Raw genomic sequence first — 26,279 nt, 5'->3', positions numbered from 1 at the left:
AAAAAGATCATACACCATGACCAAGTGGGCTTTATCCCAGGGATGCAAGGAATCTTCAATATTCACAAATCAATCAATGTGATACACCACATTAACAAATTGAAAGATAAAAACCATATGATTATCTCAATAGATGCAGAGAAAGCCTTTGACAAAATTCAACATCCATTATGATAAAAACTCTCCAGAAAGCAGGCATAGAAGGAACATACCTCGACATAATAAAAGCCATATATGATAAACCCACAGCAAACATTATCCTCAATGGTGAACAATTGAAAGCATTTCCCCTAAAGTCAGGAACAAGGCAAGGGTGCCCACTTTCACCGCTACTATTCAACATAGTTCTGGAAGTTTTGGCCACAGCAATCAGAACAGAAAAAGAAATAAAAGGAATCCAGATTAGAAAAGAAGAAGTAAAACTCTCACTGTTTGCAGATGACATGATCCTCTACATAGAAAACCCTAAAGACTCCACCAGAAAACTACTAGTGCTAATCAATGAATATAGTAAACTTGCAGGATATAAAATCAACACACAGAAATCCCTTGCATTCCTATACACTAACAATGAGAAAACAGAAAGAGAAATTAAGGAAACAATTCCATTCACCATTGCAATGGAAAGAATAAAATACTTAGGAATATATCTACCCAAAGAAACAAAAGACGTATATATAGAAAACTATAAAAACTGGTGAAAGAACTCAAAGAGGACACAAATAGATGGAGAAATATACTGTGTTCATGGATCAGAAGAATCAATATAGTGAAAACGAGTATACTACTGAAAGCAATTTATAGATTCAATGCAATCCCTATCAAGCTACCAACAGTATTTTTCAGAGAACTAGAACAAATTATTTCACAATTTGTATGGAAATACAAAAAAAAAAACCCTCAAATAGCCAAAGCAATTTTGAGAAAAAAGAATGGAACTGGAGGAATCAACCTGCCTAACTTCAGACTATACTACAAAGCTACAGTCATCAAGACAGTAAGGTACTGGCACAAAGACAGAAATATAGATCAATGGAACAAAAAAGAAAGCCCAGAGATAAATCCATGCACCTATGGACACCTTATCTTTGACAAAGGAGGCAAGAATATACAATGGAGAAAAGACAATTTCTTTAACAAGTGGTGCTGGGAAAACTGGTCAATTACTTGTAAAAGTATTAAACTAGAACACTTTCTAATACCATACACAAAAATAAACTCAAAGTGGATTAAAGACCTAAATGTAAGACCAGAAACCATAAAACTCCTAGAGGAAAACATAGGCAAAACACTCTCTGACATAAATCACAGCAGGATCCTCTATGACCCAACCTCCCAGAATAATAAAAATAAAAGCAAAAAGAAACAAATGTGACCTAATTAAACTTAAAAGCTTCCGCACAACAAAGGAAAATATAAGCAAGGTGAAAAGACAGCCTTCAGAATGGGAGAAAATAATAGCAAACGAAGCAACTGACAAAAAATTAATCTCAAAAATATACAAACAGCTCCTGCAGCTCAATTCCAGAAAAATAAACAACCCAATCAAAAAATGGGCCAAAGAACTAAATAGACATTTCTCCAAAGAAGACATACAGATGGAAAACAAACACATGAAAAGATGCTCAACATCACTCATTATCAGAGAAATGCAAATCAAAACCACATTGAGGTACCATCTCATGCCAGTCAGAATGGCTGCTATCAAAATGTTTACAAACAATAAATTCCGGAGAGGATGCAGAGAAAAGGGAACCCTCGTACACTGTTGGTGGGAATGCAAACTAGTGCAGCCACTATGGAGAACAGTGTGGAGATTCCTTAAAAAATCTGGAAACAGAACTGCCATATGACCGAGCAATCCCACTGCTGGGCATACACACCAAGGAAATCAGAATTGAAAGAGACACATGTACCCCAATGTTCATCACAACATTGTTTATAATAGCCAGGACATGGAAGCAACCTAGATGTCCATCAGCAGATGAAAGGATAAGAAAGCTGTGGTACGTATACACAATGGAATATTACACAGCTATTAAAAAGAATGCATTTGAATCAGTTCTAATGAGGTAGATGAAACTGGAGACTGTTATACAGAGTGAAGTAAGCCAGAAAGAAAAACACCAATACAGTATATTAACGCATATATATGGAATTTAGAAAGATGGTAATGATAAGCCTATATGCAAGACAGCAAAAGAAATACAAATGTAAAGGATAGACTTTTGGACTCTGTGGGAGAAGGCAAGGTTGGGATGATTTGAGAGAATAGCACTGAAGCATGTATATTATCATATGTGAAACAGATTGCCAGTCCAGGTTCAATACATGAGACAGGGTGCTCAGGGCTGGTGTACTGGGATGACCGTGAAGTATGGGATGGGGAGGGACGGGGGAGGGGAGTTCAGGATGGGGAACACGTGTACACCCATGGCTGATTCATGTCAATGTATGGCAAAAACCACTACAATATTGTAAAGTAATTAGCCTCCAATTAAAATAAACAAATTAATTTAAAAATAAATAAATAAAATTGGGGGGGAAAAAGTACAAACAGGTAAATCCAAAATCATAGTTGGAAAATTCAATACTCTCTGTCAGTAACTGATAGACTAGTTAGTAGACAGAAAAAACAACAGGAATATAAAAGACTAAATGATACCATCAAATAACTGGATATAATTAATACTTCTGTAATACTTTACTCCACAACAGCAAAATACACATACTTTTCAAGTGTATATGAAATACTCATCATGATAGACCATATCCTGAATAATAAAACAAAGCCTAACAAATTGGGATGAATTGAAATTATATAAAGTATGTTTCCTGACTACAGTGGAATTAGATTAAAGGTCAGCAAGAGAAAGATAACAGGAAAATCTCCAAACACTTGGAAATTAAACAATAAATAATCAATAATCAAATGTTCAAAGAGGAAACTTCAAGGGAAATTAGAAAATACTGTGAAGTGAGTGAAAATAAAAGCAACATATCAAAATTTGTGGGCTACAGCAAAAGTTGTGCTTAAAAGGGAAACATTTAGCACTAAATATTTGCATTAAAAAAGGAGAGTCTCAAGCTAATAATCTAAACATTCACTTTAACAATCTAAAAAAAGAAGCACAATAGAAAAATAAATCCTTCTAGCAGAAGAAAGGAAATAATAAAAAGGAGAACAGAAATCAATTATATGGAAAATAAAAAGATAATTGAGAAAATCAATGAAACAAAAAATCTAGTTATTTGAAAAGATCAATAAAATTTATAAACATCTAAAAAGACTAACAAAAGAGGGAAGTTACAAACTATAATATTAGGAAGGAAATGGGATGTCATTATGGAGCCCATAGACTATCAGCAATTACTCCACAGGAAGTAGAAAACATGAATGGTGCTATAACTGGTATAGAAAGTGAACTCATGTCTCAAAAAACCCATCTCAAAATCTACAGTTCCAGATGGTTTCATTGAAAAATTCTACCAATGCTTCACGATTAATGGTGATTATATACAACTTTTCTAGAAAATAGGAGAGGAGGGAATACCTTCCAATTCATTTATCTTAAATGCTGAAGCCAGTATAAGAAAACAACAATATTCTTTGTGAACATAGATGCAAAAATTTTTAACAGAATTTTAGCAACTTGAATCTAACAACATTTAAAAAAATAAGAAGTCACAACCAGTGGGCTTTATCTTGGGTTATGTCAACATTTAGTTCATTACTTAGTTCAATAATTAGAAGAGATTACCTTAACATTTGAAAATCAATTGATATAATATTGTCAAAAGAAGAAAAAATACATGATCATATCAATTAATACAGAAAAGCATCTCACAAAATTCAATATACATTCATGCAAACTGTGTGAAAAGAAGGGATTTTTTGTCAACCTGATAAGAGGCATGGTTGAAAAACATTTATAGAACATCATACTTAATGAAGAAAGATGGAATGCTTTGCCACTATGAATGGGAACAGGGCAGACTTCCTTTATCTTCATTCCTATTTGATATCATATTGGAATTTCTAGCCAGTATAATAAGGGGAAAAGGAGGCATCCAGTTTGAAAAAGGAAAAATGAAATTTCCCTTCTTTACAAATGAAATGATTGTCTACGTGGAAAATCACAGGGGACACACACATGTGCGTGCACACACACACACACATATGCACACACACACACCCCCTTAGAGCTAATAAGTGAATTTAACAATGCTGTAGGACACATGTTTAAAAAATCAATTATATTTATATATAATAGCAATAGGGATTTGGAAACAGAATATTTTAAGTGCTATTTAAAATAGCTTAATAAATGAGATTACTTAGATATAAATATAATAAAACATGTACAGGATCTGAAAACTACAAAATGTTGAAGTAAGAAATCAAAGGAGACCAAAATAAATGGAAAGACATACCATTTATTCCAGTTCATAAGACTGGAATATAACACTGTAAAAATGTCAGCTCTCCACAAATTCATTCATAGATTTATCAATCCCAATCAATTTTCCAACAGGATTTTTTGGAGATAAATATAAAGTGATTCTAAATGTACATGGAAAGGCAAAGAAATTAGAATAGCCAAAACTATTTTGAAAAAGAATAGAAATGAAAGAATTCCATTTTTCAATTTTAAGTCTTCTATGCTATAATAATTGAGGTCAAGGTAGCACAGTATTGGCCAGAAGAGATATAGATCAGTGGAAGAGAATAGACTTTAGAAACAGATCTACACAGACATGGCCAACTGATGTTGTGTTAAGTGAAGTGTAATTCACATACAGCAAAATGCACAGACCAGAAGTGTGCAAAATGAGCGGTGTGACAAATATGTCCGCATGAAGCTTGTACACTATTTCCATTACTTCAGAAAATTCCCCAGTTCTTCCTCCCAACAAACACTAAGTCCCATACAAAACTCTTTTACCAACTGAATTTTTGATAAAAATAGAGGTAAATCAATAAAGAAAAAGAGAATTTTCTCAATAAGTGGTGTTAAAACATTGATACTTTCATATGAAAGAAAATGAACTCTGACCTAAATCTTATACCTTATACTACAATTAACACTAATTAAATCATAGATTTAATTGTAAAATATAAAATTATAAAACTTTTAGAAGAAAACACGAGGAAAAATCTTCATGATTCATAACAGAAGAATACTGATAAGTTGGACTTCAACAGAATCAATAACTTGCTTTTAGAAAAACACTGCTAACAAAAAGACAAGCTATGTCTGGGAGGAAATATTTATAGACCGTCTATCCAACAAAAGTCTTGCATTCAAAATACATTAAGAATGCTCGCTGTTATAAACTATAACAGAAAAGAGTCAAATATACATGAATATTTGAATCATTTTGCTGAAACTAACACACCTGAAGCTAACATAATATTGTAACTACATAACTACACTTCAATTAAAAAAAATCCTCAAAACTCAACAGCAAGAGAATGAACAATACAATTTTTTTTAATACAGCAAAACTTAAATGAACAAAAACTTGAACACTTCATCAAAGAAAGTATGTGGATGGCAAATAAGCACATACCAAGATGTTCAATGTCATTAGCCATCAGGGAAATGCATATTAAAACCACGGGGAGATACTACAACATTACCATTGGAATGACTGAAAGTTTAAAATGCTGACTATCCCAAGTATTGGTAAGGATGCAAAGCAACTGGAACTCTCTCATACTGCTGGCAGCCGGGGGACACAATATGGTCCAGCCTCTCTGCAAACAGCGTGGCGGTTTCTGATAACCTTAAGATATACCTACCAGTTGACTCAGCAACCCAACTCAGGTATTACCCTCGATAAATTATCTAGGGTAATGTATCTTAGATAAAGAAAATTTATCTTGACCCCAAAACGTATACATAAATGTTTATAGCAGTTCTACTTATCACTGCCCCAAACCAGAAATGGCCAAATATTCTTCAATAGGTGAACAAACAAACTGGGTTCCATCCATACCACGGACTTATGCTCAGCAATAAAAAGAAATGGAATGTGGATACAGGTGACAACCTGTATGAATCTCAAAGATATTATGCTGAGTGAAAGAAGCCAGTCACAAAATGTGAAACACTGTATGAATTCGTTTATTAAATTCTCCAGGAAAGACAAAACTTTGGGGATAGATAATAGATCTGTGGGCTTCCCTGGTGGTTCAGTGTTAAAAAATCCATCTGCCAATGTAGGAGACACAGGTTTGATCCCTGGGTCACAAAGATCCCCTGGAGAAGGAAACGGCAATCCACTCCAGTATTCTTACCTGGGAAATCCCATGGACAGAGGAACCTGGTGGGCTACATGGGGTCACAAAGAGTAGGACATGACTTAACAACTAAATAACAAGAACAATAGATCTGTGGTTGCCAGAGATTGGGGTTAGTGGGGGAGAGTTGCAGGTGGAAGGGTACATTCTGACATGTGGTTGTGGTAACATGAATCCATACAATTGTTAAAATTCATCAAAATGTACATATATGCAAAAGCTCAGTTTTACTGTGTATTTATTCAAAAAGTAAAAGTTTAAGAAATTCTAAAAAAAAAGAGTTAAAATGTTTTCAATCAGCCAACCAAACACAAGAAGAAACAACTTATTCAGATACAATATTTTGTAGGTGAAGATGAAAAGGAGTGGGGGAAAATACCTAAAAAGGAAAAGTAAGTTTTGCCTTGAGCAGTGATTCTCAAACTTAAGTCTCTATAAGAATCATTTGGAGAACTGAACATTATTTATTCTGGACCTCACCCTGTCCCCACTCTCTGAGAAATACTTAGTGGGACCAACTCATACCTAGAAGAGGTATGAGTTGTGAACTTACCTCCGCCTGCTTTAAAGCGTCAGATGAAGAGCAGACTGGACTTGTTCCAGGAAATCAAAGCAGATGTTTCTGGATTCAGTTAAGTAATTAGGACAAAATTTTCCTTCCGAGAGTTTACATTTGCAATGCTTAGGCTTGTAAATTGAGACACATAAATAAACCCTCCTTCTACCAGCATAACTAAAGCTTTTTTCTCTTCCTAGATTGAAGCTGTTCACATGAGATTCTTTGAGTTTTCCTACAGTCACCAGAGAGTATGAGCCTTAAAAAACAAACCTGCCATGAAACGACTTGCTCCAAGTATTTGGTGAAGATTTTTGTTTGCTTGTCTTTGGCAGGAAGAGGAGATGTAAATGCATTAAAGCAACCAAACTGGGCATTTTGGATTCTGGGAAATAATATCAAAGACACAATTAAAAAGGTCCTTCTATCTTTCCTTCAGCTGCAGTTTGATGTTAGCTTAACTTTAAAAAGTTTGTTTTGAAAGTAATTTTAAACAGTCCTATCTAATTTTTCATGAGATTTTTAAAAAGAGAGGGGAAAAAAGTGAAAAACAAAAACAAAAAACCGTCCTAGCTTGCTTACCCATAGTACCACTATCTCCAGAACATGTGTTTGGGGATGATGCAAATTAAGGTGCTATCTATATCTTCAACACTTTACAAGGACTGAATGTGAACAGGAGCTGGGTGTCCTGATCCCAGTGGTGTCAGTTTCAAGAGGGATTCGCAGATGTGGGACCTGGCAGCTCCACACACCAGAACAGCAGCAGTTTTTTCCAGCCCATGTCCCCAAGCCCAAGCCAAGAATTTTGAACCACAAGACACAAGTTAACCTTTCATGGTGGTGGGCCCATTTCTCCTACCCAAGGCGGTGGCTTGGGAATTTCAAATGACCAGAGTTGCCTCAGCCTCATGCTTTGTTTAAGATGGGTCCCTTTTTGTGTGGGAAGAAAAGATCCTCTGTTTTCATCCTTTCAGCAGGGCCAGTGGGTTTGGCTCAGCAAGGGAGCCAGATGCAGACAGGAAGGGAGGAATCATAGGCCTGTCCTCTCTTGGCCTTGTCAACCTAGAGAACAGGTCCAGGCCAGCCAGAGTGTTACTAAAAGTGATGCTCAGAAGTACAAAAAAGGAACAGACACTTTGGAAGGCAAAGTTTGGTCAGTTTTTACAAAACTTACTGTGCGATGTAACAACTGGATTCCTTGCTATTTACCCAGCAAGTTGAAAACTTATGTCCATAAAAAACAGGCACATGAATGCTTATAGTAGCTTTATCGACAATCGCCAAAGTGCCCTTCAATAGGTGAATGGATAAATAAACTACGGTACATCCATTCAATACAATATTATTCAGTGATAAAAGGGAAGGAGCTATCATGCGTTGAGAAGACACAGAGGAACCCTAAATGCTTACTGCTAAGCAAAGAAGCCAGGCTAAAAAGGCTACATAGTCTGTGATTCCAACTATACGACATTCTGGTAAAAGCAAAACTAGTGAAGTGAGAGTAAAAGTCGCTCAGTCATGTCCGACTCTTTGTGACCCTGTGGACTGTACAGTCCACGGAATTCTCCAGGCCAGAATGCTGGAGTGGGTAGCCTTTCCCTTCTCCAGGGGATCTTTCCAACCCAGGGATTGAACCTCAGGTTTCCCCCATTGCAGGCAGAGTCTTTACCAGTTAAGCCACAAGAGAAGCCTAAAGGCAAAACTATGAAGATAAATAAAAAGATAAGTGATTGCCAGGGGTTCAGGGAGTCAGGGGAAGGTGAGGACGGAAGAGCCGGTGGAATACCAAAGATTTTTAGGGCAGTGAAACTATTCTGTATGCTTCTATAATGCTGGATACAAGTCGTTCCACATTTCTCCAAACCCTTAGAACATATCACACCAAGAGAAAACTGTAATGGAATCTATGGACTTTTTTTTATAGGTTTTGATAGGTTTATCAATAAATTACTGATTTGTTAATCATAATTCATCATATCAGCCCATCCATTGTAACTAATGTGCCACACTAACACACAATATTAATAAAATAGAGGGAGGAGGGAGTATGGGTGCAAAAGGGAACTCTCTGTGACTTCCAGTCAACTGTTCTGCAAACCTAAAATTGCTCAAAAAATCAGTGTAGTAGTAATAATAATAATAATTTTTAAAGCACCAATTATATATCAGTGGCCTCTAACCCTGGTCAGAACCCTGCACACTCCTTGAATTCTCAGGACCCCACTGCAATATTTTGTTGATTTGGTTTATTTCCCTAATGGTTTGAGTGTTCTGAGCTCCAGAGAACACTGACTGCTGGAGGTGTTCATTCCTACATGTTACCTGACTTTGTCAGCATCAAAACCACCCAAGGTAATATACAAACTGCCTATGGCCAGAATCTTTCCAGCTTCCTCCTGCACAGGTTTACCCACAATGCCAGAGCCACAATGTCTCTGGGCAACAACTACCTCATCTGTAACACCAGGGTGATGACAGAATCCATCTTTATAGTTGTTCTCAAGCAATCCCTATTTACCAGTTCCCTACTCTGTGCCTGGCACTGTCCTAGGCACTGGAGATGCTGTCATGAAGAAAAGAGGTAAAAATCCCGGCTCACATAGGCTTCCTCTCCTGAATGGATTTAGGGAGACAGTTCACTGAAGTACTAAGCATAGTGTTGGCCCTTAGTAGGTGCTCAATAAATACTAGCAATTGCAGCGGTGAAAAACACTATATCCATCAGGACAAGAGCTGTAATTCAGGCTTGGAGTTTGCAAATGCCCTCAATGCCACTCACAGACAGGTAGGCTGCAGAGCCGAGGCAGTCCAGCAGATGGCAGCAGCGGCAGACACATCCCACAGTGGCCCAGGCGCGTGGCGGAAGGGAGGAAGGATGGGCTGAAGGACGGAGAGGCTCAGATTCTTATCCTCTGGATCACAGTGGAAAGCCTGTTCTTTCTGAGAAGTGTCTCTGAAAACAGAGCTCCTTATCTTATCGCGGCATCTCTTGCTTTGTCCTTTAAAAAGCAGTCACTTAACCCCCTGAGGCAGGGAGACAAACCCTCTGGCCCTGCAAGACAAACCTGAGGTTTTCAGCTGCTGAATTGTAGAGCTGGAAGAAACAAGAGAATTCATGGCTCCCAGGTTTGCACAATCGAAGGCAGCCCAGGCCAGGTGGTAGAACACACCTTCCGCAGCTCTTCCTGATTCCCAGAGATCTGTGGCACACTCACCCCAACTGCTGGGACAAGCCAGCTATCCTGACCCTGAGGTGACACCACCTGCTTTTCAAAGCTCAGTGCTGCCTGTTAGGAAAATTTAATAGTCTTGTTTAGGATTTAGAGACAAAGCAGAGCAGGCCTCTGACCTTGATTCTAACCTACCTGGATACTGCCCTGACTGGTAGTGAGTGTGAGTGAATGCCCACTGTGGATGCAAGACTTCAAGCACCTTAGATAAGATGGTGCTTGGAACGCACTGGTCATAGCAAACACATTCTTCCAACAACACAAGAGAAAACTCTATACATGGACATCACCAGATGGTCATTACTGAAATCAGATTGATTATATTCTTTGCAGCCAAAGAAGGAGAAGCTCTATACAGTCAGCAAAAACAAGACCGGGAGCTGACTGTCGCGCAGATCATGAACTCCTTATTGCCAAATTCAGACTTAAACTGCAGAAAGTAGGGAAAACCACTAGACCATTCAGGTATGACCTAAATCAAATCCCTTATGATTATATAGTGGAAGTGAGAAATAGATTCAAGGGAGTAGATCTGATAGACAGAGTGCCTGAAGAACTATGGACAGAGGTACATAACATGGTACCGGAGGCGGTGATCAAAACCATCCCCAAGAAAAAGAAATGCAAAAAGCAAAACAGCTGTCTGAGGAGGCCTTACAAACAGCTGAGAAAAGAAGAGAAGTGAAAGGCACAGGAGAAAAGGAAGGATAAATTCATCTGAATGCAGAGTTCCAAAGAAGACCAAGGAGAGGTAAGAAAGCCTTCCTCAGTGATCAATGCAAAGAAATAGGGGAAAACAATAGAATGGGAAAGACTAGAGATATCTCCAAGGAAATTAGAGATACCAAGGGAACACTTCATCCAAAGATGAGCACAGTAAAGGACAGAAATGGTATGGACCTAACAGAAGCAGGCAATAGTAAGAAGAAGTGGCAAGAATACACAGAAGAACTGTACAAAAAAGATATTCATGACTCAGATAATCACAACGGTGTGATCACTCACCTAGACCCAGACATCCTGGAACGTGAAGTCAAGTGCGCCTTAGAAAGCATCACTATGAACAAAGCTTGTTGAGGTGATGGAATTCCAGTGGAGCTATTTCAAATCCTAAAAGATGATGCTGTGAAAGTGCTGCACTCAACATGCCAGGAAATTTGGAAAACTCAGCAGTGGCCACAGGACTGGAAAAGGTCAGTCTTCATTTCAATCCCAAAGAAAGGCAATGCCAAAGAATGATCAAACTACCACACAATTGCATTCATCTCACATGCTTGCAAAGTAATGCACAAAATTCTCCAAGCAAGGCTTCAACAGTACATGAACCATGAAATTCCAGATGTTCAAGCTGGGTTTAGAAAAGGCAGAGTATCCAGAGATCAAATTGCCAACATCTGTTGGATCATCGAAAAAGCAAGATAATTCCATAAAAACATCTACTTCTGCTCTATTGACTACGCCAAAGCCTTTGACTGTGTGAATCACAACAAACTGTGGAAAATTCTTAAAAGAGATGGGAATACCAGATCACCTGACCTGCCTCCTGAGAAACTGTATGCAGGTCAAGAAGCAACAGTTAGAACTGGACATGGAACAACAGACAAGTTCCAAATCGGGAAAGGAGTATGTCAAGGCTATATATTGTCACCCTGCTTATTTAACTTCTATGCAGAGTACATCATGAGAAATGCTGGGCTGGAGGAAGCACAGGCTGGAATGAAGACTGCCAAGAGAAATATCAATAACCTCAGATCTGCAGATGACACCACACTTAGGGCAGAAAGTGAAGAAGAACTAAAGAGCCTCTTGATGAAAGTGAAGGAGCAAAGTGAAAAAGTTGGCTTAAAACTCAACATTCAGAGAACTAAGATCACGGCATCCAGTCCCATCACTTCATGGCAAATAGATGGGGAAACAATGGAAACAGTGGCACACTTTATTTTTGTGGCTCTAATATCACTGCAGATGGTGACTGCAGCCATGAAATTAAAAGATGCTTGTTCCCTGAAACAAAAGCTATGACCAACCTAGACAGCATATTAAAAAGCAGAGACATTACTTTGCTAACAAAGGTCCACCTAGTCAAAGCTATGGTTTTTCCAGTGGTCATGTATGGATGTGAGAGTTGGACTATAAAGAAAGCCGAGTGCTGAAGAATTGATGCTTTTTAACTGTGGTATTAGAGAAGACTCTTGAGAGTCCCTTGGACTGCAAGGGGATCAAACCCATCAATCCTAAGGGAAATCAGTCCTGAATATTCATTGGAAGGACTGATGCTGAAACTCCAACACTTTGGCCACCTGATGCAAAGAACTGACTTATTTGAAAAGACCCTGATGCTGGGAAAGATTAAAGGCAGGCGAAGGGGACGACAGAGGATGAAATGGTTGGATGGCATGACTCAATGGACATGAGTTTGAGTAAGCTCCGTGTGTTGGTGATGGACCAGGCAGCCTTGTGTGCTGCAGTCCATGGGGTCACAAAGAGTCAGAGATGACTGAGTGACTGAACTGAACTGAACTGAGATAAAATGGGGGAGGAATCTTGAGACTGTTGAATCCCTGGAGGGGGCCTGGCCCACCAAGGCCCCGGATTAGCATTATTTCAAGTTTTAAAAGATGAAACACACAGAATTAACATGAAATCAGGCTTGCAATTTGGTCACAGACTGATGATGATATCAGTTTGCCTCACCAGGGATTACAAGAGGGAATCCCCAAACTGTAATCTTTAAAGTCTCGCCCGTGGTGCGGACGTGCTGCCTGGAAGCCTTTCCCAGCTGGGACTCCAGATGTGTTGTGACATGGGACTTCCCATCTCTGTTTAAGTTTGGATGTTGGTCACAACCAAATTTGGTATTGTATTCTCTGCCCTTCCTATTTCTCTTTTCTTTTATGTTAGTATAGTGAAAGTAAGCTAGCTAATTCTCTAATAAATATTTGTATTATTTATTTGTATATAACTAGTGGCTTCTTTTGTTAACAAATCCTTTGAACCTGAGATGAAAGTGAAAACTTTTGGCAAAACACTGCCCCAAGAGCTCATCTGCCAGCTCGAATTGGCCTCCAGGTCTTGACCCCTGACAGTTCACGTCAGCAATTTCCACTTAAATTTCAAGTCCACCCTAGAACCTGGTGAGGAGGATGAGGGACTTGCCCAGGGCTGCCCCAGGGAGCTGGGCCCAGCCCAAAGCTGAACAGAGCTCCTACCTGCTCACTCTGCCTGTGCATCTACAGCCACAGACATGATGTGTGTGTGTGTGTGTGTGTGTGTGTGTGTGTGTGTGTGTGTATAGAAGAGCAAAATGGTTAGAATGCAGAGTGCAGCCCAAGATTACTGTGACTGGTATTACTCCTCCTTTATGGAGAATAACACCCCCACCAAGAGCAGAGAACATCGATGGGCATTTACTACATGCCAGGCCCTGGGCTCAGCACTGTCTGTGGATTAACTCACTTCATCTTCACAGTCACCTGCCCAGACAATTACCCTTATCACCCTCTTTCACACGTGGGGAAACTGAGGGCTCTGAGCAATTTCCTCTGTATCACTGAGCTGTCAGAGGCAGAACTTCAACCATTCCTTTGCTTTAAGAAGGAAGGTGATCAAGGGAGAGCTCGTCTTGTCCAAGGGCCACCCCTTGGTGGGGGAGGCTGGAGAGATGGCTCCCCTGAGATGGCAAGGAGCCAAGATCACGCCTGCTAGGGTTTAGAGAGGTTGCCCCTCCCCACCTGGCCTGGTGCCAACCTTCCATCTGCCTGCAGGCTCAGGTGACTACAGAAGGAAGGCGACGCAATGACACTGAAAGACGCATAGGCCTCGACCAGCAGAGCTGCGGGAACCAGGGTCAGAGACTGGCCCTGGCCTTCTGTGAGGCATCGACCCCAGAGAGCCAGGGGACTATGTTGAGGTGTGTGTGTGAGCGGGGGGGTTCTCTAGGGCAGCTGCATAGCCAATTAGAAGAGGAGTGGACACCTGTTGGCTATGCCAGGCCCCCAAGGGACAGAGTGTGGGCTCAGAGTTGGAAGGAAAGGGTGGCCAGAGCGCCTGTCCTTCCTGCTCGGCCCTGATTATGTTTCTTTGCACATCCTCCCCTCACAGTAACTCACTTTCATCTCTCCTCCCTCATACTCACACACACACTAAATGTGCAGTGTTTTTCTGGTGTTTTCTAGCTTGCCAGAGTGCTCAGAGCTGTCATGCTATGTCTGGGCTTTCCCTTCTTGGCACTTAACCTTGCCTGAACCTCAGGTTTCCCACCTGTAAAATGGAAGACAATGATATTTACCTTGAAGAGTATGGCTTTGTGAACTTTAGCAATCACAGCACAGTGCCTGCCATGGGGTTTGTGCTCAATGAATGGAACTAGTTACGGTCACGCTTCCTTAGGACAGAGCATCATGCCTGGCACGTCCCATCCCTCTAAAACCACCACCACCACCACCACAGAAAACCCTTAGTTTTGCAGCCTGGGTGGAGTTTTTCATTGACTCAAAAACTAATCAAGAAAATGAATTCACACACACAAAAAGCTGAAATGGAAAATATTGGTTTAATGTGTTTCCCTCTCCGGGGTAAGATTTGCATTTGAACAAAATGTTTCAGTGCCGTCAGTTGAAGGAGTGATGAATGAAGGGGGCTTCAGGCTGAAATCAGGCTGCTGGTGCAAATGGACAGCAAAGGGAAATTGTGGTTCTGATTCTAAGGGAACTGGGAAAGAGAACACGGCATGTTGTCCTCTGGAATCCCTCACTCCTCCTCTGTGCCTTTTATATACACACCAACTACCTAGAGACACCTGAAGTCAAAGCTGTGGTTTCGTCCTCTATACTTTTATCTCCCTAAGGTGTAAAATGGCATAACAATAATAAGGGCTATGCCTTAGGATTATTATTGTGACGATTAAGTGAATTAATACACATAAAACCCTTCAAATGTGCCCAACATCTACGAAGCACTGCTGCTGCTGCTGCTGCTAAGTCGCTTCAGTCGTGCCCATCTCTGTGCGACCCCAGAGAAGTGCTACACTGTATTAATTAAAGGTTGACTTTAATTCTCAGCTCCCGCGACTGTGCCATACTACTGAATGTTATTCCTTCTGCTCAAACTTGCATCTGAAGGTATGCACGCCACATTTCCTAAAATCTTGAAGGTGTCTCAAAGGTCATTCCCCTTTGATTTCAGGGAGAACTATCCCTAATCTATACCCTACAGTTAATATAAAGCTGCTTGATATATTGAGAAGGACACAGGGACAGAAGATGATTCACTGCTTGGACAAAGTCAGACCTTTCTGAGGCAGGAAACATTCCACAGAGCCCTTTAAGGAACAAATGGCATCATGGGTGTGAAAGATTTTAAGTGGAAAGCTATTATTACCAACCTACTAAGCGGAGTCCTGGGAAGTGGGGTCATGAATTCTGTGGCCATTGAACTAATTTTCTCTCTCCTTCCTGCTCCAGCCCCAGACACAACATCTCACCCACATCTGTCTGCTCAGGCTGCTCTAACAGAACACTATAGATTGTGCGGCTTAAGCAATGGAAATTTATTTCTCACACTTCTTGAGGCTGTGAAGTCCCAGATCAAGGCTGTGGGAAGAGATGTTGAATTCTGAGGCTTCTTCTCTTAACTTGTACACAGCCACCGTCTTGCCATGTGCTCATGTGACCTCCTCTTTATGCATGCACAGAGCAAGTGAGCTTTCTGGTGTCTTTTCTTAGAAAGGCACTAAACCCATCATGACAGTCCCACCCTCATGACATCATCTATTCCTAATTATTTCCCCAAATCTCACCCTCCAATACCATCACACTGGGGGTTAGGGTTTCAAGGTATTGATTTTGTGGGAACACAAACATTGAATCCATAACATCACCCATCAGTAAATGCTGGTGGGGTGACTGGGCTGATGGTTTGAATGCTACCTAAACCTGGCCCATGGGAATGTTTTGGCTCAAGGATCAGAGCAGGTTAGGGCTGACACTATTGTTGAAAAGAAAGACCACCAGTCTTGTTTCCTTTTCTTTTTTTTTCATGTTTCTTCTTCTTTTTTTTTTTTTTTTTTTGTCTATTTTGTTTGTTTGTTTCTTAAGCCTTGTTTTCTTGTAGCTGACCATGGTATAGAGCAGTATGGCACCAAATTCTCTACATGGGAGCAAGGTAGCAAACCATGTCTCTGCTGCATTTGCTGGAATTACCTAACATCTCTGCACCCTAGTTTTTTCATCTTTAAATGGGGGTAATAAAGTTAGACATATCACAGGGAAGCTTCAGACGTGATGACGCTTATATTTGTTTAACAGAGTACTCACCATGGTACATGGTGAGAAAGTGGCGGTTTTGAATCTAGAACATTTTTGAAAGGAGGAAGAACATTAAAGTTTTTGCTATAGAACTGAGGTTCAGAGAGCTTAATTTGCATTCAGATCTGTGTTTATGGGCAAGACACTTAGCTCCTTGGTCTCCCTACTTAGAAAATAACTAAACCAGAATTTCCTAACGTGTGTCCACGAAGTATTCATCCTTTTAGATGACCAATGAAGAGGGTGTTGTAGCCATGAAGTGTTGGGCAAAGCTTCATTCTCTTTGCCTCTGAGAGTCCTAACGGAGGTGTACTGAAGCTGGCTTGGCAGCTGATGGGTAAAAATTCAGGAATTCTGTGAACCAACTATGCATTTAGTGACATGATGTTGATAACTTCACACCAGTCAGAGCAGGAGTATTTATACTCCAGAAATTGGCAAATGTTCAAAATCAGAGCTATATTTTTTCTCAGAGAGCTAGTTGTTAAATAGTTATCAGCACACATTAGTCCTAATACATATGAGCTTATTAAAGTCTCCAAGCATTTCAGCAATCAACTCATTTAACTGGGCACTTCCCAAACATTTTAGACCCAGGACTGCCTCACTGACAGTGTTCTGAAAACATTTCAGAAACAGCACTGGATGATTCTATAGCCCCTTTATTCTACCATTTTTGCATTAGAAGATACAGCCACTGAGTTCCCAAGTTGGAAGGGACTCCTGGTTGTCTGAAGTTAGAGTTCAGTGCTCTCTTTACCACACTTATTGACCAAGAACCATCCTTTCACAATTCCGTGACATTTCCAGACTCACCCCTTTGTAAATAAAGGCTTTCTTGCATTCTTCACATTGATGGAATGTATTACCTGCCACAGGTCTTTACACATGATGATCCTGCTGTTTAAACGCTATTCTCCTTCTAGTTAATGTCTCTTCATTCTTGAGATCTCACTTTAGACATTGGTTCTGGTGGTGGTGCTGAGCCTTCAGCCATGTGAGGTTCTGCTGATCTCTTTGACACTTTCATAGAACCCTGCTCCTTGTCTCAGAGTGCATATTGTGTGGTAGCTGAAACAGGTCCAAAAAGTCTCTGAAGCTCTTCCTATCAAATCAGCTTCCCTACCTTTTGAGTTTGGGCTGGCCTTACATAATGCTCTGACCCACAGAACCTGAAGGTAGCCCCCTGGAATGTAGCCTTGAGGCCTCCATGCTAATCAGGTTAGGACAGATAGAGAAGGACTGCAGGAAACCTGGTCTCTAATATGAAAAATCAGATTATGAAGGGACAAACAGCCTTGGAAGTCAGATTATCCTTGTGAGAGATTTCTCATATTCTGTCCAAAAGCATCTGTTGTTCCCCTTCGGTTCAAAAGCATCTGATCCTAGAGGGTACAGATTTGAGTTTTTTTCTAATGCCAGCTCTTTGTTATGGACAGGGTAATGGGATGTTTTAAGAATTTAGCACAAACAGTGTGATACACTATATGTGTTGCCTTAAGCTACATGCTAAGGAAGATTGTTGCCAAAATGAAGAATTTATAACCAGGGGCACTCAGGTTCCTTTAAATCATAAAGGCTCGATTCTAGAAGCATTGACAATCCTTAGTGGAAGAGTCTTTGATAAATAATAAAAATAACATAAGAAAAGTATTTTCATTGGTAAAATTAGGGGTGTTGAATTAACATGTTTGATGCAAAAAGTCGGTTCTCATTAAGTAAACCAGTAGTATTCGTGATATATGGCTAGGTCAGATCCTGGAGAGACAGTCTTCCCTTATGTGAATAAAGTCAAGTGAGCCTTGTAGTATGCACACTTAGGTTGATACCAGGGGCTCGGTCTCCTGTTGCTGCCTCTGATTAGCGTCACACCTGCTTCCTGTGAATCTTACATGAAAGGTGAGGTTAAAAGGGCGGAGATCAATGACATCCAGCTTGCAAAACTATTTTGTATAAACCCTTTTACATCTCCTTTGTATCAAAGGTTTAAGTAATATGTCTAACGTGTGTGGCACAACTTGGTTGGAGTCTTGGTTACATTATACTTTGTCCTTCAAATGCATGAGGTGATTGATCCCTCTCACTGCCCAGGATTTTTGCTTTGAAGCTCTTTTCAGATCATGGTAGAGGGAGGGAAAACCGAAGAAGAGAATGTCAGTTTCACCAAGCAGATTGGAATTAGGGTTGATAACATGACCAGAACTTACAGGGCAGAGATGTGGAGAGATGGAAGTAATACAAGGAGCTTCAGAAATCTGCACGAGGATCTCCTAGAATCTTTGGGTGAATACCAAGTGGCATGTATGCAGGATAAACATCCTTAAGAATAGGCAGAGAACAAACACTGTGTAACTATGAGTTAAACTGAGATTCTGGAACTTGAACAGAACTGAGAGAACGTTTTTAAGTGTAATTGGAGAGACCACTGAAAATTCTGGGGACTCAACTGACACAAAAGAAAGACCATGCATAGGGGAAGAGCTGCTGTAATTCAGACTTGAGAATATACTGAACTTTCCCTAAGAAATATTAAAAAGAGGATTGAAAGGATCAAGCTAATCCATAAGGAAGTTAACTACCTTCCAGACAAAATGCAACATTATTTAAAGGAAAACAACAAAACACAGATATTCAACAGTGTATCATCCACAATGCCCATGACGCATGAAGAAACAAGAAAATGTGAAGTAAGAAAGATCAGTCAATAATTGAAATAGATTAGAAAAGATAGAGGTGGTAGAATCAGGAGACAAGGCTTTAAAAAAAATATATGATTATAAATCATGGACATTAAAAGAAAATAAAAACATTATGAGGGAACAGATAGTGAGTTTCAATACAGAAATGGAAATAATAAGAAAGAACTAAACTGATATCTAAAACTGAAAAATGCAGCATTCAACATGAAATAGATGAGACTCTATGGAAGAAAATATCAGGGAATTCAAAGAAACTAACAAAACTGAAGCATACAGAGAAAGAAGCTAAAAAAAGTAACTGAACAGAGTTTTAATGACCTGTAGGATAATACCAAGTCTAAAATTTATTTCTTGGTTCCTGAAGGAGAAGATAGTGATAGACGGGCAGGAAAAATATTTTAAGAAATATAAGCCCAAATCTTTACAAATTAGACGGAAGATATAAACTCTTAGATTCAAGAAGCCCAACAAATCTCAGATGGGATAAACAAAAAGAAATATACACAAATGCACATTATGAGAAATCTGCTGTAAAGTGATGAAAATAAAATTTTAGAAATAAATAAATAAAACAAGTTATATACAGAAAAATGATCATATAAATTGTGGCGGACTTCTCAAAAAAAACCCTTCAAAATCAAAAAACCACAGTCGTGAGCCATATACAGTAGAATAGCATCTTTAAAGTACTGAAAGCAAGAAAAAGCTGTCCCCCTAGAATTCTATGTCCAGTGAAAATAGTCTTCAAAAATAGAGAAACAAACTCATTATCAGACTAACCAATCTAACAAAATTCATCAGTGGCAGAACTTCATAAGGAATATTAACATAAGTTCTTTAAGAGAAGGAAAATGATAACAAATGAAAATCTAAATCTACACAAAGAAATGAAGACCCTTTTAAATGATATCATTAAATAAAGCTCCTGCCTTCATTTGTAAATTCTTTAAAACCTAATTGACCATTTGAAGAAAAAATAACAAACTAGTATGGATAGTATAACATATGTGTAAGTAAAATGCATGACAACAGTACAAGGGTTAGGAGAGGGAAACGGATGTATAATGCTGTAAGGCTTTTACACTGTATGAGACATGGTATAATGTTATTTGACGGTAAACCGGGATAAGTCAGCTATGCACATTTTAAACCTTGGAGCTACCACTGAACCAAACTATTTGTTGAATGAATGGAAAATTTATTCTAGGCATTAAAAACCTATCTTTTATGGGACTGTGGACTGAATTAGATGTGACATTGGTCTTCTCCTGAACATTTTGCTTCAGTGGGATAAGACAGTGGGAAATTTTTCACAAGGGCAAAGGAAGGAGGAATGGGGACCAGAACAGGGTGAATTTTCTGCTTCACTGTGCCTAATACAATGCTCCAATTGTTAGAACGTCAAATGAGATTCAACCAGACAGTACTGTAAATTCCAAGGGAAATAAAATATTCCAGGAAAGTCTTACAGCCAAGACCTGAGCTGGCCTCCCGTGGTGACATTCCATTAAGAAATATTCCAACTTACATTTTAAGAAAGGATTAGCACTGACAAAGTATCTTGCTTGTTAACATCAATACTCAAAAGAAAATTAAAATTTTTTAGACTATGACTTGTCCTTTACTTTCAGCAGCTGTTTGAAAGTTTGGAAACACCTCGTATTTTTCTCTTTTGACTTATATCTTGACATTTATTTTGCATGTTTTCTAAGTGCTGTCTGGGAGAGTTAGGAGAATTACATTTTGGGTGCTAGATACGGATACTGCTAGGCCAGTGGAAACCAAGCTTTCTTGACTATAGAAAACATAAAATCTGTTATCAGAAGTTTCTATTCATGGTGTAACCCTCAGAGGGTATATAATCAATGAACTGATGGAGTTCCACAAAGCATTATCTACTCCTCTTTTTCACTGGAAGACAGAGTAGCTGGGTCACAGAAAGGACTAGAAATGGGGGTGGATCCCTAGTAGAGTGGCTTTGAAAGGTATGAAGCTGAGTGACACTCTCCCTCTCCCTTCTTTCTTAGAGTTTCTCCACCCTTTTCTCTAGTCTTCTGAATAGGACTTCATGGTGGGCTCTTTAGAATCAGTATACCATGTGTGTAATTACAATAATCATTTTTCAGGCATGTAGCTCTTTTCTTCTAAAAAGAAAAAAAAAAAAAACACCAAGTGCAATGTTGAAAGAAAATCATGAGTCTCAGAACCTCGGTTAGCATGTAAGTCAGATTTCCTTAACTTGGAGTTTGAGTTCAATCTCGGCTTTCAGAATATTGGTGAATTGCCTAACACGGTTGGGAAAACAAGAAGAGGGTCCTTAGAATTGTTGTGTGTTTGTTCATGGAGAGAGGGGAGAATAAGATCCAAAGAGAGTAAAATCTGTTGTCATAAAAGAGGCTTTTCTCCTTTAATAATAAAGAAGCAACAAAAAATATTTAATAGTTGAATTGGATCATTCAATCACTGAAGCTCAGTGAGAAGAAAAATGAACATATTGAATGTATATGTTTTCCATCTCCCAATCTATGGGGTAAATATTATACACCTCATTCACAGTAATGATTCCAGCTTGGAGAATGTATGTACTTTCCTGAAAGCAAACACTTTTAAAGGTTTAAAAGAGGATTTGAAGCAAAATATTTCCATCACCAAAGCCCTATTTTTTTATTTCCCTTTCCTGCTATCGTAAACAGTCTGTGCTGCAGTATAAACCAGTCCTTCCATAGACACACTGGGTTCCAGCTCCTCAACCCCATTCGAGAACATTCCTCCAGCAGACCTCCCCTCCACCTCCTGCACCAGAGGAGGGGGACCCATGGCATCTAGACCAAATCCAGCTGACTTCTGTTTATCCACAGACTAGAATGTTTTCTATATTTTCTATATCAATGGGGAACAAAATAAAAAAAAAAGAATATTTGTGATATGCAAATATAAGAAATTCAAATTTAAGTGCCCCCAAACACTTGGCTGCCACAGCAAGTCAAACTGCTCTGCAAATTTCTGTGTCTACTCTCAGTTTCTTTCATACCTCGTGGCACTGCTCCCCGCACTACACGGGGAACTCTGCTTTATGGCACACTGCCTCGTCTGGCTGCGCTCCTCGCCATGGAGTAAGGAGGCTGAGGTGCAAGGGAGTGCCCACTTGGAAGGGGAGAACCCTGGAGATCATGCGCTGGGTAGCTTGGACTCTGGGGTCGCCACTGGATGACTCCAAGCTCACGTCCAGGGCCTTTGTGGAGCTCTCCCCCAGCTCCACCCTGGCCCCCAGATGAGCCTCTAGGCCGCAAAGGGCAGTTGTTTGCGCCCAGCCTTGGGTAGGAAGAGAAGCAGAGGGAGCTGTGGGCCTGGGCCTGGTCTGCTCATACGGTCATGTTCTGGTCAGAACTCTGAGTAGTCGGGAGTGTCTTTTGGTCATAAGGAAAGTAAATTTTAAGGGAGGAAGATAAAACCTTGCTTAGTTAACAGATTATTGGCTTGATTTAAAACTTTTAAGTATTTGGACATAAGGTATGTGGACCTCCATTTGAACTCTTGCCTCAGGTACCATAAATTCTAGGGCAGGTGAGTCTACAGGGCTCACTCACAGCTTCTTACGGTGGCCGTAACAAAGTACAAGCTGGGTGGCTTGGAACAACACAAGTGTGTTGTCTCACAGCTCTGGAGGCCAGAAGTTCAAAATGGAGGCACTGGCAGGGCCAGCCTCCCTTGGAAGACGCTCGGCAGTTGCCTGTTTCAGCTCCGCCTCTTTCATTCCGGCGGCCTCCGGCATCCTCTGGGTTGTAGATGGCCGTCTTCTCCCTGCACGTCTCTCTGCATTTAATCTCCCGTCTGTGTGATCTCTGTCCAAGCTTCTGCTTTTGATGAAGGCACCACTCCTACTGGACTAAAGCTCACCCTAATGAGCTCATTTTAACTTGATGACCTCTGTAAAGGCCCTGTCTCCTAATAAGGTCACAGTCTGAGGAACTGGTGGTGAGGACTTCAACATCTCTCTTTTGGGGGTGGGAGTGGGGTGGCACAATTCAACCCAGAATGCCTTGTCACTGAGAACTCCCCAGAGGACTCTATTCAGTATTATATCTAGCTCCCTTTCTAGCTCTCACACTCCAAAACCCTCTTACCATGATTCACTTTATCTTTTCTCCATTGTGATCATCACCTTCTAACACGGTTTGTAATTAACTTGTGCATTCAATGTATTGTTTATTGACTCTCTCTTCCTGTGAGAATATGAGCTCCCTGAAGGCAGGGATCTGTCTAGAACAGAGCTTGGCTCAGTAAACATGGCTCAGTAAAAGGTGCTCAGTGAACATATGTGGGATGAACAGTTAGATCCACGTCACCTTTGTGGGAAAGGAAAATGACCCTTCCTGTCTGGTAGGAATGCCAAAGTAGTCACTACACCTAGAGAGGGATGGCTAGAGAGAGAAATTAAGCAGGAGACCAAGGCTGTGCCTGACCCTCTGAGATGCCTACGGTTCTGTTTGGGAGAATTCTACCAGCACAGAACAGCACACATACCTCAAATTTTTAAATTACGCTGAGTTTACGCAAATGAGTCTACTTCTAGATGAAGGCTTGCCATTAAAGGAAGAAAGTAAGGAGGAAACATTGGAAGCAAAAAGGAAGAGAAAAGAGCATAGTTCTGTCATACAAATATCAAAGAACGTAAGGGGAGAATCAGAAGCTAAGAGTCATTTCAGACTTTCACTTATCTTTGTAAAAAAAGCTAACATGAAATTTACACAGGATTCCTACAATGACTATGAATGTGACCAGATGGCTTTAAAGCTGTAGTAAAGTATAAATGATGAGTATCATTTTTCAGCTGCTAGACTGACTAAAATTCAAAGGTTTGATAATAGTGAGTGCTGATGAGGTTTGGAGAAACAGGAATGCTTTGGTGGGAACGGAACTTCCAGGGCTGCTTGGTCTTCTCCAGGAGACAAAATACACATCCTGCTCCTTGAAATGATTCCACTTGGTACAGGTATGCATGGAGGGATGTGACAGAGAAAACAATATGAATGGCTGTCAACAGAGGTTTTAAACAAAAGGATAAATAAACTGTAGTATATCAGTACCAGGACCTCTTGACCTTGACTGTACCCTAAAACGCTTGGGGAGCTATTAAGAAGATTTATGGAGACTCCTAGCCTACTACAGAATAGAATCCCTAGGGCCAGATGTGGAATCTGTAGTATGTGCATCAGTATTGTTAAAAAAAAAAAAATTAGGGTTAAGTAACAATGATCTATTCCATGAACACTACGCTATATTTAAATCGAGTTGGGACATATGTGCCAACATAGGTAGATCTCCAAGACATTACTGACTGAAAAAGGAGAGCTAGAGAAAGTCAAGGACAGTATGTTTCACGTAAACATACAGTGGTAGGTAGCCTTGAAAATGGGTCCCAGGGATTTCTGACTTCTGGCAATCTCCTCCCCTCAGGGAGAACCTCCTACCTTTGGATTTACTGATTTGCTTAATGAATAGAGGGTGGCAGGATGTCCTCTTGGAAATTAGGTTACAAAAGACTGGGCTTTCATCTTGGGTGCTCTTTGGATTTCCTGCCCTAGGAAACCCTGCTCTCATGTCATAAGGCAGCCCTGTGAGGATGCCTTGGTGGAAAGGCACTTGGCAACAATCACGTGAGCGGGCTTGCATGTCGGTCTTCCGTCCAGGCCTGGCTTTCCAGGGAGCCCAGCTTGGTGCCAACAAGCTTGTCTGCCACTTAATGAGACATTCTGGGTCAGAAATACCCAGCTAAGCTCCTCCCTGTCTTTCTGACCCAGAAACTGGGAGGTAATAACAGTTGTTGTTTTGACTGCTAAGCTTGGGGTAATTTGTTGCATAGCAATAGATAAATAATAGACACAGGAAATATCTATTTTCAGTGTCTCCAGATATAGGTATAGAAAGACACAGAAAGGCGTATAAAAGATGGAGACAAAGATGATGGTGATAATCTCAGGGGTGATGGGGGTCTGGTTGATTTGTTGTTTTTACAGGGATTGGTCAAAGAGATAGTTGCTTTATCTGGAAAGTTTCATTTTTATTTACTGGGAGAATACACACATGGATTGGTGGCCTAATTAAAAATTAGTAAGAAAAGATGTTGTGAGTTGTGGTTGAGAAAGGCAGCTTTTAGTTGCTGGGATTTGGAGCTGAGAATGAGTGTTTGTGGTGCCTCCAGCAAGGTCTCAAGAGCTGTCCACTTGTTGCTCTTTCCCTGATGAAGCATTTATGAGTGAGGCGTATCTCTGGTTCATAGCCAGTTCTATCACCAAACTCTCTGGCACAGTTCAGAGCCATTTGGGGAAAGCGGGTTGAAAAAAGAAAGGAGAGGTCAAATGAAAGGGTAGACAAAGTACTCTCAGGGAATGAGAATACAGCAGCAGAAGTGACCCTGAGACTTCAAGAGTGTGTGTGATTTCTTCTCTCATTTCAGTTTTGACAATTCAGACAAATAAAAAACAAGCCACACTTCCTAGAATCCCTAGGTGCCAGCCAGGGAGGAGAGACCACTTTAGCTAGTTCTGTACTCAGCTGATTGGGGAAGAGCCAGAAGTCCACAAAAAAAGTTTATGGTCTCCAACTGTGGTTTCCAACAGTTTCTAGTTACCAATGTTATGATGCCAGCTAGCATTCATACTATGCATCAGGGCCTGTGTGCTGTACACAACTCCCACAATGCAACATTATGAGGCAGAGACTAGCACACCCATGCTGAGTGAGAGGCAGGTCTTTCTAACAGCTCAACCAACAATAGGACATTTTGGGTCCCTTCTAACCTGGAAGCCAAAAAAAAGCAACAGTCTAGCTACAAGGGTGCCTTAGACAGAGGGTTTCATGAATAGGACCTCTCTTTGATTAAAAGAAGAGAAAAAGGGAGGCTAGCATTTGCCAATGGAAGAAGGGCAATGAAAGAGTAAAACATAGCTATGCTTTTGCCAACAGTAGCAGGCCATCACTGGGCACCCACTGCTACCACTGCTGTGATGGCTCTGGGTAGAATAGCCAGGCTTGTGGTCTTGGTCAACCCACCGTGGCACCAGTGCCCACGTCAAGGAGCAAAGGCAGGTGGCCTTGATCTCCATCCACCCCTTGCTTGTTGGGGCTCAACACACACCTGGTTCTCCTGGCCGCCTCCCTTCCCCAGGCCTGGCCAAT

The sequence above is a fragment of the Capricornis sumatraensis genome, chromosome 10 (assembly GCF_032405125.1).
Source record: "Capricornis sumatraensis isolate serow.1 chromosome 10, serow.2, whole genome shotgun sequence".
NCBI lineage: Eukaryota > Metazoa > Chordata > Mammalia > Artiodactyla > Bovidae > Capricornis > Capricornis sumatraensis.
Note: the sequence above shows the minus strand (reverse complement) of the source record.